Source organism: Apodemus sylvaticus, chromosome 1 (genome assembly GCF_947179515.1).
Source record: "Apodemus sylvaticus chromosome 1, mApoSyl1.1, whole genome shotgun sequence".
NCBI lineage: Eukaryota > Metazoa > Chordata > Mammalia > Rodentia > Muridae > Apodemus > Apodemus sylvaticus.
This window is the reverse complement of record NC_067472.1, coordinates 20,797,042-20,810,756: the sequence shown is the minus strand read 5'-3', so window position 1 is coordinate 20,810,756 and position 13,715 is coordinate 20,797,042.

The following is a 13,715-nucleotide window of genomic DNA, read 5'->3' as shown; positions in this document are numbered from 1 at the left end:
GCCCACCATCCACAAGCGGCCAGCACTGACCTCCTAACTTGGCACACTAGAAACAATTGGAGCCAGAGCCTGGGGCTATGTTTAATGATCCTGATGGCTTAGGAATCACTCAAAATCCCATTTAGAATCTTCATTTCTTTTTTCAAAGTAGTCAGTACAGTCAGTTGATTACATACAGCTCGAAGTGACCCTGTCTGGAAGGGGCTCATGCTGTACTTGGGGTCTTGTACCCCACTGGTACTCCTTTTTTTTTTAAAGTATGTTGAACTTTATTCACCTATTTTATTTGTCATTTATATATAGTTCCTTTTTATTGAAGATTTTATTTATTTACATTTCAAATGTTAATCCCCTTTCCTGATTTCCCCCTCAGGAACTCCCATCCCATCTTCCCTCCTCCTGCATCTATGAGGGTGTACACCCACCCACCCACACCCTTCTCCTGACCCTCGAATTCCCCTACACTGGGGCATCGAGCCTTCAGGGGACCAAGGGCCTCTCCTCCCACTGATGCCCGACAAGGCCATCCTCTGCTACATATGCAGCTGGAGCCATGGGTCCCTCCATGTGTACTCCTTGGTTAGTGGGTTAGACCCTGGGAGATCTGGGGGATGGGGAGGGTTGTTGATATTGTTGTTCTTCCTATGGGGTTGCAATCCCCCTTCAGCTCCTTCAATCCTTTCTCTAACTCCTCCATTGGGGACCCTGTTCCCAAGATGCCATCAGAGATTCATGGCCACCCTGAATTAAAGGAATTCTTAAAACTGGGGTCCTGGGCCTTGGGCGTGCTGTGCAGCTTAGAAAAGAGAGATGACAGCCTCTGTCCTAAAGCTTTGTCAAAGCGGATATCTTGTTTCCTGGTTCACAGTTCCATTCTGTGCCTTCTGTTGGCTTGCTACCCTTCCACAAGTAGGGCACGTTCCATTTTCTTTCTAATAACCCTTCATTTTAGAACAGATAGAGGCTTACAGGATTCCCAAAGATCCCACACCCAGCTTCCTCTCCTACTCGTGTTACATTGTATGTTGCAGTCATAGTGCACCAATAGTGGGACATTATTGAAGTCTGCGTTTTAGTCATTTTATGTCTGTGTGTTCATGTGCATCTGTAGATGGAGGCCAGAGGATCATGTCAGGTGTCTTTAATTGATCTATACCATTTGGGGGGAGGGGCAGGGAGATGATCTCTAACTGCACCTATGGCTAATTGGCTAGACAAGGTAGCTAGCAAGCTTCCGGAGTTCTGTCCCTACCCCCAGGGCTGGGATTACAGACTTGTATTGTTGAATCCAGCCTGCCTGCCTGCCTGCCTTCCTTCCTTGTCAGTGTGTACGTGATGAGGGGACACCTGTATATGCATGCTTGTGTAGGTCATAGGTTGATGTCAACTGTTTTCTTCAATCACGCTATTCTTTACTGAGGAGGGTTGCTAGCTCAACAAGAGGTGCTGGAACCCTTATGAGCTAGGGCCTGTGAAGGAAGATAAGTGAGCCCTTGAAGGGGACGTTGGGACTCCTTTCTCTTCCTCGACCTCTTGTTCTTCGGTTGCAACAGAATTCTGACTTCTCTCCCCCATCAGTTTCCTACCCAGCATATCACATTTAGTAGTTAAAAAAATTTTTAAGGCAACTCTAGGTTATAACAATCTCAGTGATGACATTGACAGCTTTGAATATTATTCCTTGGTCAGGTATTTGATTACATTTTCTTATGGATGGTTTATTTTTTTAATTTATGAGCCTTAAATGGCTCATGGCTATGAAACAGACTTGTGCCAATTTCGAAGGAGTATTCTGATCGTAGTAAGGGTGCAGGTAAGATAACACTGGGCTGTGCAGCTTTGAACGCAAATGTGAGTGTCATGGGATGTCCCATACCTCAGGCCTTGTGATTAACACGAGGCACTTTACAGAGAAGGAATGCCCTGAGGCTGGGAGGTGAGAGGAGACTCCAAGCATGAGGAGTTCTGCAGTAATGGTGTCAGGAAGTAGGGGCATGGTGCTTAGACACTGATGCTAACACCAAGACAGACTAGAATGGATAAACTAATTCTGCATTATTTACAAAAGGAATTACTTTTTTTTTTTTTTTGTACTAAGATGCTGGCAGAATAAATAAAAACCAGGCTACTATACAATCATGGCATCCCACAGATATAACTATAAGAACAAAACTACAAATATTCCGGATTATTAAAAGAAATACAGAAGTCAAACAACCCATTAAATATTTTTTTTAAAAAGTTCAAGAGCTGGTGCCCTGCCTCTTCTCTGCCATGCTGTGGCGCTGGTGATAACCCCTCCTCTCTTTTGCCCTCACCACTAGTGGCAGGGGGGAGAGCTGGCCCTGCCACTCACCTGCTGCAGCACAGTAAAGCTGACCTAGGATGAGCGGGGCGGGGGGGGGGGGGGGGGGGGGGGGGGGGGGAGGGGGGGAGGTAGGGTGAGCCACCCCACTCTCCAAGGGCATGTGTGGGAGAGCTGGTCCTGCCTCTTGTTTGCTGGCAGTGGTGCAGACCAGGAGAGACACCCTCTTCCTCCTTCCTCACCGTCTCTGGTGGATGGGAGAGCTGGCCATGTCCCTCACCTGCCGCACCACGGAAGTGAACAGGCTCTGCTCCTCGCCTGGGTGGCAGGGCTCCAAGGGCATTGAGAATGGGAACTGGTGAGCTGACCGTCTCTGATACCTCTCAGGCCCAGAACCAGGGCTTAAAAACCCCGACATCTACCCCATCAACTATCTGCTGGAGTGCACCGAGGGGCCAGGTCTACTGATCCAAAACTACAGGATCTCTGTGACACAGGGCAACAACAGGATATCTGAGAGGAGTCCCAGTGAGGATGCAGTATTGATAGAGTAGCGGAAGCCAGAGGCCTCGTACCAAACTAATGAGTCATCGCAAAAAAACACAAAAAAACAAAAACAAAAAAAAATAAATTTTAAAGAAGGCAAGCAACGAAGTGTAGACAAAAGGAAATACTGTGGAACACATTGTCACACTACCGCTTCCACAATGAGATTCTTTTTTTCCTTTGTTGTAAGGCGGTTGCAGGGGTGGGGGTCATGTACGAGGGAGAGGAGGAGATGATTAGGATTAGAGTGCATGATGTGATAGCCACAAAGAACCGATAAAAGATTTTTAAAAGTGTAAATAATGTGAGACGTAGCAGTTACAAATAAATATACCATTTCTTGTAAGAAACGTTTCCTAAAAAACAGTTCAGGAGCTGGATGTCTAACAAAAAATAATGAAACTTAAGTCTAAAAGTAACACATTAATTCAGGTAAACAACAAATAAGGGAAAGGTGATTTCAGGGGCGATAGCAAAGTGGGTAAGAGCACCTGCTGTGCACACTTGAGGACCTGAGTTCAAATCTCCAGACCTCTCTAAACAGCCATATAACCCAAACACTAGACAATGAAGACAAGTAGGTTTCCCAGAGATCGCTGGTTAGCCAACCTGCCTGAACCGGTGAGCTTCAGGCTCAGTAAGAGACTAGTCTCACTGGGAAAAGGCAGAGGAGAATGAAAACCCCCGGACATCCTCCTCTGGCATCAGAGTGCGCATGCGCAAGTGCATGCTGTACCGCACATCAAGCGTCACACATAAAACAAAAACTTCAAGAGAAGTTATCACTTAAAAAGTGGAATCAAAACTCATTGTGTGAAAGATACTATAAAATTATTCAGAAAGACTGAATATAAAAGTTAATTACCATTAAAAACTCAGAGGAAAAAAATCGGCATTTTAACAACAAGCCAGACACGGTGGCTCGGTCCTGTGATTTTTGAAAAGCATTTTGAAAGCTGAGGCAGGAGGATTAGGACCAATGCAAAGCCAGCCTGTTTCAGTGAGAGCCTGTTTCACAAACAGAAAAAAGGCATAGTCTTGCTAACAGACACATATCTAGTGTCAAAAGTTGTACGTGCAATAAGGGTGAACAGTTGGGAGCAGCTTGGGACAAATAATTAAGCAGTATTAAACAACAACAATATATATATGGAAAATTTGGAGAGATAAAGGAATCACTGGCAGGAATCAGTTATCTAAACATAAGGTAGTAAAGATCTTACCATATCATTTTGGTAATCTGACAGTGCACAGAAGTTCTAAGGAGGAATGTGAATGCTGCAACGGCTGCCCTCTTGGGTTTCGATGCTGTTCCTTCGCGGAATCCGCGTCTGAATCTGCAATAGACTAATGTTTCGTCTCTTAGCCTTGCCACCCCAGTTATACGCTCTCTTGCTCTCAGCCGGACAGGCCCACTTTCCCCAGGTTGACAGGTTGACTTCTGAAGGTGGTAGGTAGGCTGTTAGCCACAGTGGAGGCACAACATGCCCGTCTTGTTACGATGCTTTCCAAAGGATGACGTCCCTTTCTCCCCAAGTCTTTAGACAACTGAAATCACTTTTTTTATTAGCCGAGCCCAGCGCCTGAGGTCAGAACACAGTAACTTGCTTCTTTGCCCACTTCCAGCTGTCTGCAGCGTTACTCAAGGAGACGTTCACGTTTGACGTTATTCAATGAATGCAGACTATTCCCACTACAACACAGCAACTGGTAATTGACCATCTATCTTCAAGTTTCCTTTGATAAAGTCAAACTTATCAGAGTTTTCAAAAGATGAACAATTCTTGACTGTGTTAATCTACAAAGAAAAGCTACAGTCAAGTTCAAAGAATAGAATTAATGTGGAAAACACTGTCACAAAAATGCAACTAGACATCAGAAGGTATACGGTTTGGGGACGTAAAAATGCTTGTTTACTAAAGAAATTGTGATCATTTCAACACATTAGAAAATGTTCAAAATACATTCTATTCATAAAATTTATTCTGACAACTTTTCTAAATATGCTTTGGTTATATTATAAATTCATGCACAGTGTTACTAGTACTTTGTGAAATAGAAAAGAATATAAATTATATATTTAATATGCAGGTCATGTAATATATCTGTGACCCTGTAAGCACTTGTGTAAGAACATCTTCATCCTTTGATATATCTTGGTGGTCAAATATATCTATATGTAATAGAGAAATATTTTATTTTTTAATGATACTTTAATAGCAAGATAAGTCCCTATTAAGAATGTCAGTCACTTGTAATATTTTATTCTTACTAATAATAGTGAAATAAGTAATCCACCCATCTTGTTTTATATCTATACAGCTATGTAAATGTTCATCACATTTAGAATTCTTAAACATATTTAGAAAGATTACTTTGTGTTTTTTGAGATATGAATGCAACTTGATCTTTAAAGGTGGTTAACCAGTTGACTCAACTCAATTATTTTGTTTGTTTGTTTGTTTTTTGAGACAGAGATTTTCATGTGTATTCCTAGCTGTTCTGGAACTCACTCTGTAGACCAGGCTAGCCTTGAACTCAGAGATCTGCCTGCCTCTGCCTCCCATGTGCTAGGGTTAAAGGTGGGTGCCGACACTAATTACTGCCCAACAAAAATTTATGTATTTTTTTAAAACTGCCTCCTTCCTTCCAAAATGTATAGTTGATCTTTCATTCCCTCGTGTCATTGGCCATTCTATTACGTTGACATCATAGTATAATGGTGAAAGTCTGGAACTCACATTTTTCTCCAGAAATTTCCCAATAGAGCAGAAAAAAAAAAGTTACAGAATTATGCAGGTGGCATGCACCTGCAGTACTCACTGGGTCTTTTAGTTGCTATGAGAAGTAAGCTACTGTGAACACGTGGCCTTCATCCTCTTTAAATATTTTAAAAAATTGTTTTATGTGTATAAATGTTTTGCCTATCTGTAAATCTGAATACCACATGTATGCCTGGTGCCCTTGGATACCAGAAAAGGGCAATTGGATACTCTGGAACATTAGGAACAGTTGTGAGCTTCCAAGTGGGTGCTGGGAATCATACCTGGGTCCTCTAGAAAAGCAGCAAATGTTCCCAATTGGGGGAAATTATATTTTTTTAAGAGAAAAGACTTCTGTCAAGAAGTGAACTAATTTACATCCTAAAAATGTCCTAGATGGAAGTTTCAACAGATAGTTACTCAGATTTTTTTTCCAGTGTGAAGAAACCCAGGAGTCTTTGCACTTAAAAAAAAAAAAATTCATTTCTAGAAGCTTTAGAACTGTTCTGAAGGAAATGTTTATTTAATACGTTTCTGTATGTGTGCACCCTGTGGTGGTTTGAGTAAGAATGGCCCCATAGGCTCAGAGACTTGAATGTTGGTCATCAGGGAGTGCCAGTACTTGATAAGGTTTAGGAGGTGTGGCCTTATTGAAGAAAGTGTGTCACTGGGGTTGGGCTTTGGGGTTTCAAAAGCCTGTAACAAGTCCAGAGTCTCTCTCTTCCTGCTACCAGTGGACCTGGAGGTAAAACTCTCAGCTACTTCTCCACTATCATATCTGCCCTTGTGCTGCCTTGCTCCCTTCCTACCGTGATGATAATGGACTAAACCTCTGGAACTCTAAGCCAGCCCTATTTAAATGTGTTCCTTTATAAGAGCCGCCATGGTATCTGTTCACAGCAATAGAACATGAAGACACACCCATATGTGTATGTGTGTTTATAGGCCATAAGGGGTATCAGATCCCCTACAACTGGTAACCAGTGGTTTGTTAGCTGCATAGTGTAGGTGCTGGGACTGGAATTCTGGTTATCTGCAAGGGCAGCAAGCACTTATAACCATTGAGCCAATCTCTCCAGCCCCAGCTGTATCTGGAAAGTAACACTTGAATCTCTGTTTTGTTTTACATGGGTCTCTTATGTCTGTGTGAATTACCACTCATGTTCACCCTTGGCATTGCTCCCTACCACTGGCTACTCATGTCTCTGTCTCTCTGTCTCTGTCTGTCTCTGTGTGTCTCCGCATTTCTGTCCCTGTCTCTCTCTTAACAAATTAGGGTTTTAATTGTTTCCATGACCAAAAAAAAAAAAAAAAAAGCTGTGGAGGAAAGAGTTTGTTCAGCTTCCACATTACTGTTCATAGTCAAAGGAATCAGGACAGGAACTCAAATAGGGCAGGAACCTGGAGACAGGAGCTGATGCAGAGGCCATGGAGGGGTGCTGCTTACTGGCTTGCTTTCCATGGCTTGCTCAGCTGGCTTTCTTATAGAACCCAAGACCACCAACTTGGAGATGGCACCACCCGCCAAAGGCTGGGTCCTCGCCCATTGATCACTAATGAAGAAAATGCCTTACAGCTGGATCTCATGGAGGCATTTCCTTAGCTAAATAAAGCTCCTTCTCTCTGATGTCTCTAACTTGTGTCAAGTTGACACACAAAACCAGCCAGGACACCCAGCCATGTTATTTGTTTTAAAGATGTGGTCCCACTATGGAGCCCAAGCTAAGCTCAAACATATAACCTTCCTGCCTCGATCCCAAACGTTGATATTACAAGTGTGAACTACTGCACTGGGTTTGGGTGAGTACACAAGCCACAGGACGCACACCTTCAGTGCGTTTTGGCAAATATAAACAAGCATGGCCACCAATCGAGACTCAGGATATTGCCATCGCCCTAAACACTCCTCTGTCCCTTCTCACTCAGTCCTCCCCGTAACAAGCCCAACTCCAGGCTCCCACTGGGAACAATGCCGCAGGGTAAGGACCTGATGATGTATGATTAACTTATTTTTCCTAGATGTACAGAGCCAGACCAACCCAAGACTTTCTCAGAGGACAAAGGGAACTTTAATTCTGTGTCTTTGTCCAGGAATTGACTTGGCAGGGCTGGTCTAGGGCTGGAACCAGTGCATCAAAAGACACAAGGTTGTGACTTCTGAGGACCAGACCCTCCTGGGCTGTGATTATCAGTTCTTTGGCAGCTGTGTCTGAGATATCTTGTGTTATCTTTGCCAACCTTGTCTGACTTAACTCTCTGCTGACCTTGGCTGTCCCCCATCTCTCTTTCTCTCTCTTTCTCTCTCTCTCTCTCTCTCTCTCTCTCACACACACACACACACACACACACACACACACGCACGCAAATAAGATATGATGTTGCACTTCTTAATAACCTTACTTGACATAAGTCATCAGCATATGCAAGATGCAAGATGTCCTGGTCCCAGCTATTGCTTTTGTCTTCTTTATTTCTTATCATGGATCCAACAACACTTTGCTGTTCAGAACCCTTGTTCTGCTGGCTCAGGACACCTGGAGTTTCAAACAGATGAACCCATACACTACATTCCTTTTGGGACTGTCTTCATTTATTTTCATCCTGTTTTTGAGATTTACCATCTTGTTTGTTTTTATTTTTAAATTTTAATTAATTTATTTGCTATTATTGTATGTGATATGTGTGTGTGGACCTGGCACTACCAGCCTTGAATGCAAAGAATTTTGCCTACTAAACAATCTTGTCAGCCCAGTCTGTTTTTATTTCTGCATAGTATTTTGTTTGTGCTTTGAAACATCAATAACAAATCACATCATGTTAGAAATTCATAATGAATGGTATTTGGGTTCATTAAAGCCTTTGTTCATTCATCCACTTATCTTATCTGTGTGCCTGTGTGCAGATGCACATCCATATCTGTGTACAAGTGTGGAGACCAGAGAGTCACACTAACTATCTTCTTTCATCAGTTTTTGAGACAGGATCTCTCACTGAACCCACCACTCACCAATTTGGCCAGGCTGGCTGGCCACCAAGTCCCAGGGCTCTTCCTGTCTTCCCCTCTTCTGCACTAGGATTATAGAACTCATTGATCTTTTCCGTCATTGTTTTTTCCCTTCATTCCCTCAGTCCCCAAACATTTTTTTCTGAAGTGTCAGCCACTGTAGGCTACAAGCCAAGTGTAGTACCACATGTCCCAGAATCCTTGTACTTGAAGCACTGAAGCCAAAGGACCCCATCTCAAGACCCTGTCTCAAATTAAAACTAAAATTAAAACATACAAATACATTTGATCTTTGAGGGAAAAAAGTTTTTTTGTGATAAAAAATATATCAGTAGCCCAGTCTTTATGTAGGAATGTGAAGACTATGGACCAGTATTTAAAGTGATGGGGCAGAGAGTCAATGCTCTCCGGAGACTTCCAGAATAAAATATTGCATTCTATCATTAGAACAAAGTCAGATGGCTGCCAGAGCCAAGATAACATGTCCGTGTTCCAGGCAGGAAGAGCTATCTATGTCACGTTTATAGGAAAAGCAAGAGTCCTCCCAGAAGTCCCCAGAAGATTTCTTCTTACTTCATCATCTAGAGATGGATCTCTCGAGACCATCTATAGGCCTGAGGAAGTTAATGAAGCTCTTGCAAAAAGGAGATGAGATTTCTAAAACTGACACATAGCAATCTTGACACAAAGTTGGCACTGTGTCATCACAAACAAAGCCAAGGTTCTAAACAAGAACTGCACACTGTATCTGGCAAGGCTTCTTGTGATGGCTGTGAGCCTTGGTAAAATGTCAACACAGACATGGTAATAAGAGTATGCCCCTGCACATGTGCAGAACTCTCCTTTACCCCTGTGCATTGAGGACTCTAAAGCAGCACACAGTTGGCACACTTATTCCTGTTAATACATGGATTGGGCCTCTCAATGTTATCTGGATCTAGAAAAGGGCTGTGTGACTTAGCCCATTCTAAAACAAGATACAGATAGAAAACGTTTGCAGGTTCCCCCCAAAAAGTCCCTCAAGTCTTAGAGCTGAGTAAAGCAGTTTCTAAGGCAGGGGTTCTCAGCCTTCCTAATGCTTTGATAGAGTTCCTCATGTTGTGGTGATCCCAACCACAATTTTTTGTTGTTGCTGCTGCTTCATAACTGTAATTTTACTACTGTTTTGAATTGTAATGTAAATACCTGATCTGCAGGATATCTGATATATGACCCTGTGAAGGGTCCTTGACTCCTCTAAGGGTTGAGACCCACAGTGTGAGAAGCCCTGTTCGAAGGGCTTCTAGAGTCAGATTCTTCCTTTACACTATTTCCCAGTCATGTTCACTGCTCAGCCCCCTCTTGGTTTCTGAGGATGAATAAAGAGACTCTGACTTGAGGACATGCCTCTGTTGTGTTAACTCAATGGCCATTCAGATAAATATATCAGATTTCAGTATTCACAATCAGAAAGGCTAGGTAGGACAATTGTAGGCCTTCCCCACCAGCAGAGGCTTACCATAGTAATCCTCCAGCAGGTATGAGCAAGACATACTCACTTCTGCCAACTTGGACATGGGAAGGAGAGAGAATATGTTCTTGTTTCAGAAATTGACCCTTGGTTAATTTGAAGCCAATAAGACTCATGGTTGGATTCCCTGAGTAGCAGCTGTCTAACAGTGTACAGAGAACCTTGCCAGTTCTGCATGAAATTCCTGCAGCTGCTGCAGCCACTTTGCCGCAGCTTGATTTTGAAGTTATGTCACCTTTTTATCCACCAGCTATAACATGAAATGCAACAGAAGGCTGGCAATGTAGCTCAATGATGGAGTGTTTGCAGAGTGCTCCTGAAGCGCTGGGCTCAATCCCCTAGAGTGTGTGTGTGTGTGTGTGTGTGTGTGTGTGTGTCATATGCTAGGGGAGGAGTTAGATAGTTGTGGGGCCTGTGACAGAGACAGTGGCGATAACCTCTCTTTAATGATATCACAGTGAATAGCAGTGAATAGCAGCAACATACCCTGAACCTGTATGTACATACATTTCCATCCATAGTTTCTATTTTTCAAGTTAATTGCTGTGAAGAGATACTACTACTACTACACAAACTCTTATAAAAGCATTTAATTAGGGCTGGCTTATAGTTTCATAGGTTTAGTCCATTATCATCATGACAGGAAGCATGGCAGCACACAGGTAGACATGGTGCTAGAGAAGTAGCTAAGAATTCTACATCTGGATCCACAGGCAGCAGGAAGAAAGAGACACTGGGCCTGGCTTGGGCTTTTGAAACCTCAAAGCCCACCCCCAGGGACATACTTTTTCCAACAAGGCCACACCTACTCCAACAAGGCCACACCTTCTATTTCTTATCAAATAATGCCACTCTCTGGTGACCAAGCATTCAAACCTATGAGACTATGGGAGCCATTCCTATTCAAATCACCATAATTGTATTAGTCTTTGACTCTGGGTTTTTGTTTCTTGTAGCCAAAAACATTATAACTCATACAGATATTTTTGTAACCTTCACATCTCCAATGTGGCTAACAATAAGTACTTTCCCTATTTGGTTTTCTAAAGAATGGCGTGCTTGTACATATATCTCTCAGAGAACAATAAACAGATCATCTTCAGGGCTCCTTCCACCTTCACTGTGAGGCTGTTAAAAAGCTTCATGCTCGTGAATACTTTCTATAACCAATAATTCCACTGCCAAAAGAAATTCTAAAATTTAGTTTCTGCTAAATTACTATAAAAAGGTATAATCAGTCTAATCTAGCATTCATATCAAATCAGTAACAGGTTATTACCAATTTGTTCTTCCAGCTGTCCATCAACTACTGAGAGCTACTGTTGTCTAAGGCCTGGATGGCTGCTCCTTTAGGTCTTCACTGGCCCACTGCAGGCCTTTGTGCAACTGTAGCGAAGATGATCTTAAAGTTCAAAGCTAGCTTCACTATCCTCTCCTCCTGACTCTCCCTCCAGTCCTTCCTCCATCTGACTGTTCTCTTCCATATTGTCTGTTTCAGCCCATTTCATCCAGGGTGTGCTTTCTTTCCCTCTTCCTCCACTTAACATTTCCTCCTGTCTTCAGATTTCTGCTGAGCATGACTCTAGAAGGATTTCCTGACTCTCTGATACAGTCCAGTTGTCATGTTAATTGTAATTCATGGCATATACTTCCATTTTTATGTTTGTCTGTGATTTGGGGTTACCGGCAATCTGCTACAAGAGAGCATAACTATTTGGCTCTAGGTAGTAGTCCCTAATGAAACATGAATCTCACGTATTTTTTCCTCTTATTATAACTAATGGCCCCAGGAAGCCTACCCTGGGATTTTTAGCTAGAAGACCCCTTTTTAAATAGTATATCTTGCTAGACATATAGAGCCAGGTCGTCTTAGCTTCCATTTAACATGGAGGAGTAGTAAAGTATGGAGGACATATAGGGATAATGCCCAGAGAGACCACAAATAGCTTAGTACTGTGACAGCAAGATGTCAACACCAGGAACTGGACATAACTTCATCCAGTAAGGAATCACTCCTCCCCTTCTCTAACCCCTTCTCTGTTCTAGTAGAAGGCAAGATACTACTCAGCTTCATCTTAGAGTAAAGTTAGCCTATCATTCCATTTCCTCGTCTTTAAGGGATTGAGTATGGTGTGTACTGATTTTAGAAGACGAGGGAAGAGACAAATGTCTTTTTTAACCAGGGATTCCTCTGATGAAAACAAATTATCTGAATAATATGACTGTGGCCTTGTGTTTAGTCCTTGGCTAATTTAGGGAAAGAAATTGCAGAAAATACTCATCTTTAGCCCTGGATTTTCTAAGTCAGTGAAGACTCATTTCTATTTCTAGAGGCCATTGGATATCCTTCTTGTTTTGTTTTGCTTAATTTTAAAAAATTTATTCACTTTACAACTTAGAATCAGCCTCTCCTTTCCTCCCAGTACCCCCTCATGTAAGTGCTCCTCCATTCCACCTTCTCCTGTTTTGAGGAGGAGAAGCACCCCTTCTGGGTGTCACACTCCCTACTAACATCCCACTACCACACACACACACACACACACACACACACACATACACACACACACACACACCATGTCACTGCAGGACTAGGCACATTCTCTCCCACTCAACCCAAAGTGTGTCCTGTCTACAAGATGTGCAGGGACAAAGGTAGAGCAGAGACAGGGGGAGTGGCCGACCAATGACTGTCCAAAATTGAGACCTATTCCATGGACAACAACCAATCCCTGACACTATTGATGATACTCTGTCATGCCTGCAGATGGGGACCTAGCACAACTGTCCTCTGAAAGGCTCCACCCAGCAGCCAATAAAAAGAGATGCAAAGACCCACAGCTGAACATTAGTTGGAGCTCGGGGAGTCTTACAGAAGAGTTGAAAGATTAAAGGACCTGAAGATGAAAGGGACTCCACAGGAAGACCAACAAAGTCAACACATCTGGACCCTTGGGGACTCCTAGAGACTGAATCACCAACCGAAGAGTGAACACAGGCTAACCTAGGCTTCCCCAACACATATGCAACACATGAGCTTGGTCTTCATCTGGGTCCCCCAACAACTGGAGCAGGGGCCACCTGTGGGCAGGGGCCACCTGTGGGCAGGGGCTGTCTGTGGGCAGGGGCTGTCTGTTGCCTGCCTGCCTGTGGATCCTGTACCTCTCTCTTGTGGTCTCCTTTGGACTCGTTCCTTCATCCTCTCTTACTCCCCTCATACCCATGGCCTAGTCCAGTCTGCTGGCCGTGTTCAGTGTACTACTTTCTCTCCCTGTTCTGGACTCGGCTAGATCCCTCTGACTGCTCTCCTTCACGTCCACAATAAAAACCTTCTCGAAAATACCTTGGAGCACTTGTCTCCTCACTTTATATGTCTGCTGCCCAAACCCTCAGTTTATGCAACTGTCTTCATTTCCACTTTCCACAATCTTCCTTATTATTTTTTTAACTTAACTTTTTTTTCCTTTTCTTTTTCTTTTTTTGCAGGGCTAAGGATCTAACCCATAGCCACCTACATGGTAGGCAACTATACAATCTTTAAGCTATAGCCTAAACCCTTAATCTTCTTAAGACACTTTCTCTTTAGTCTGT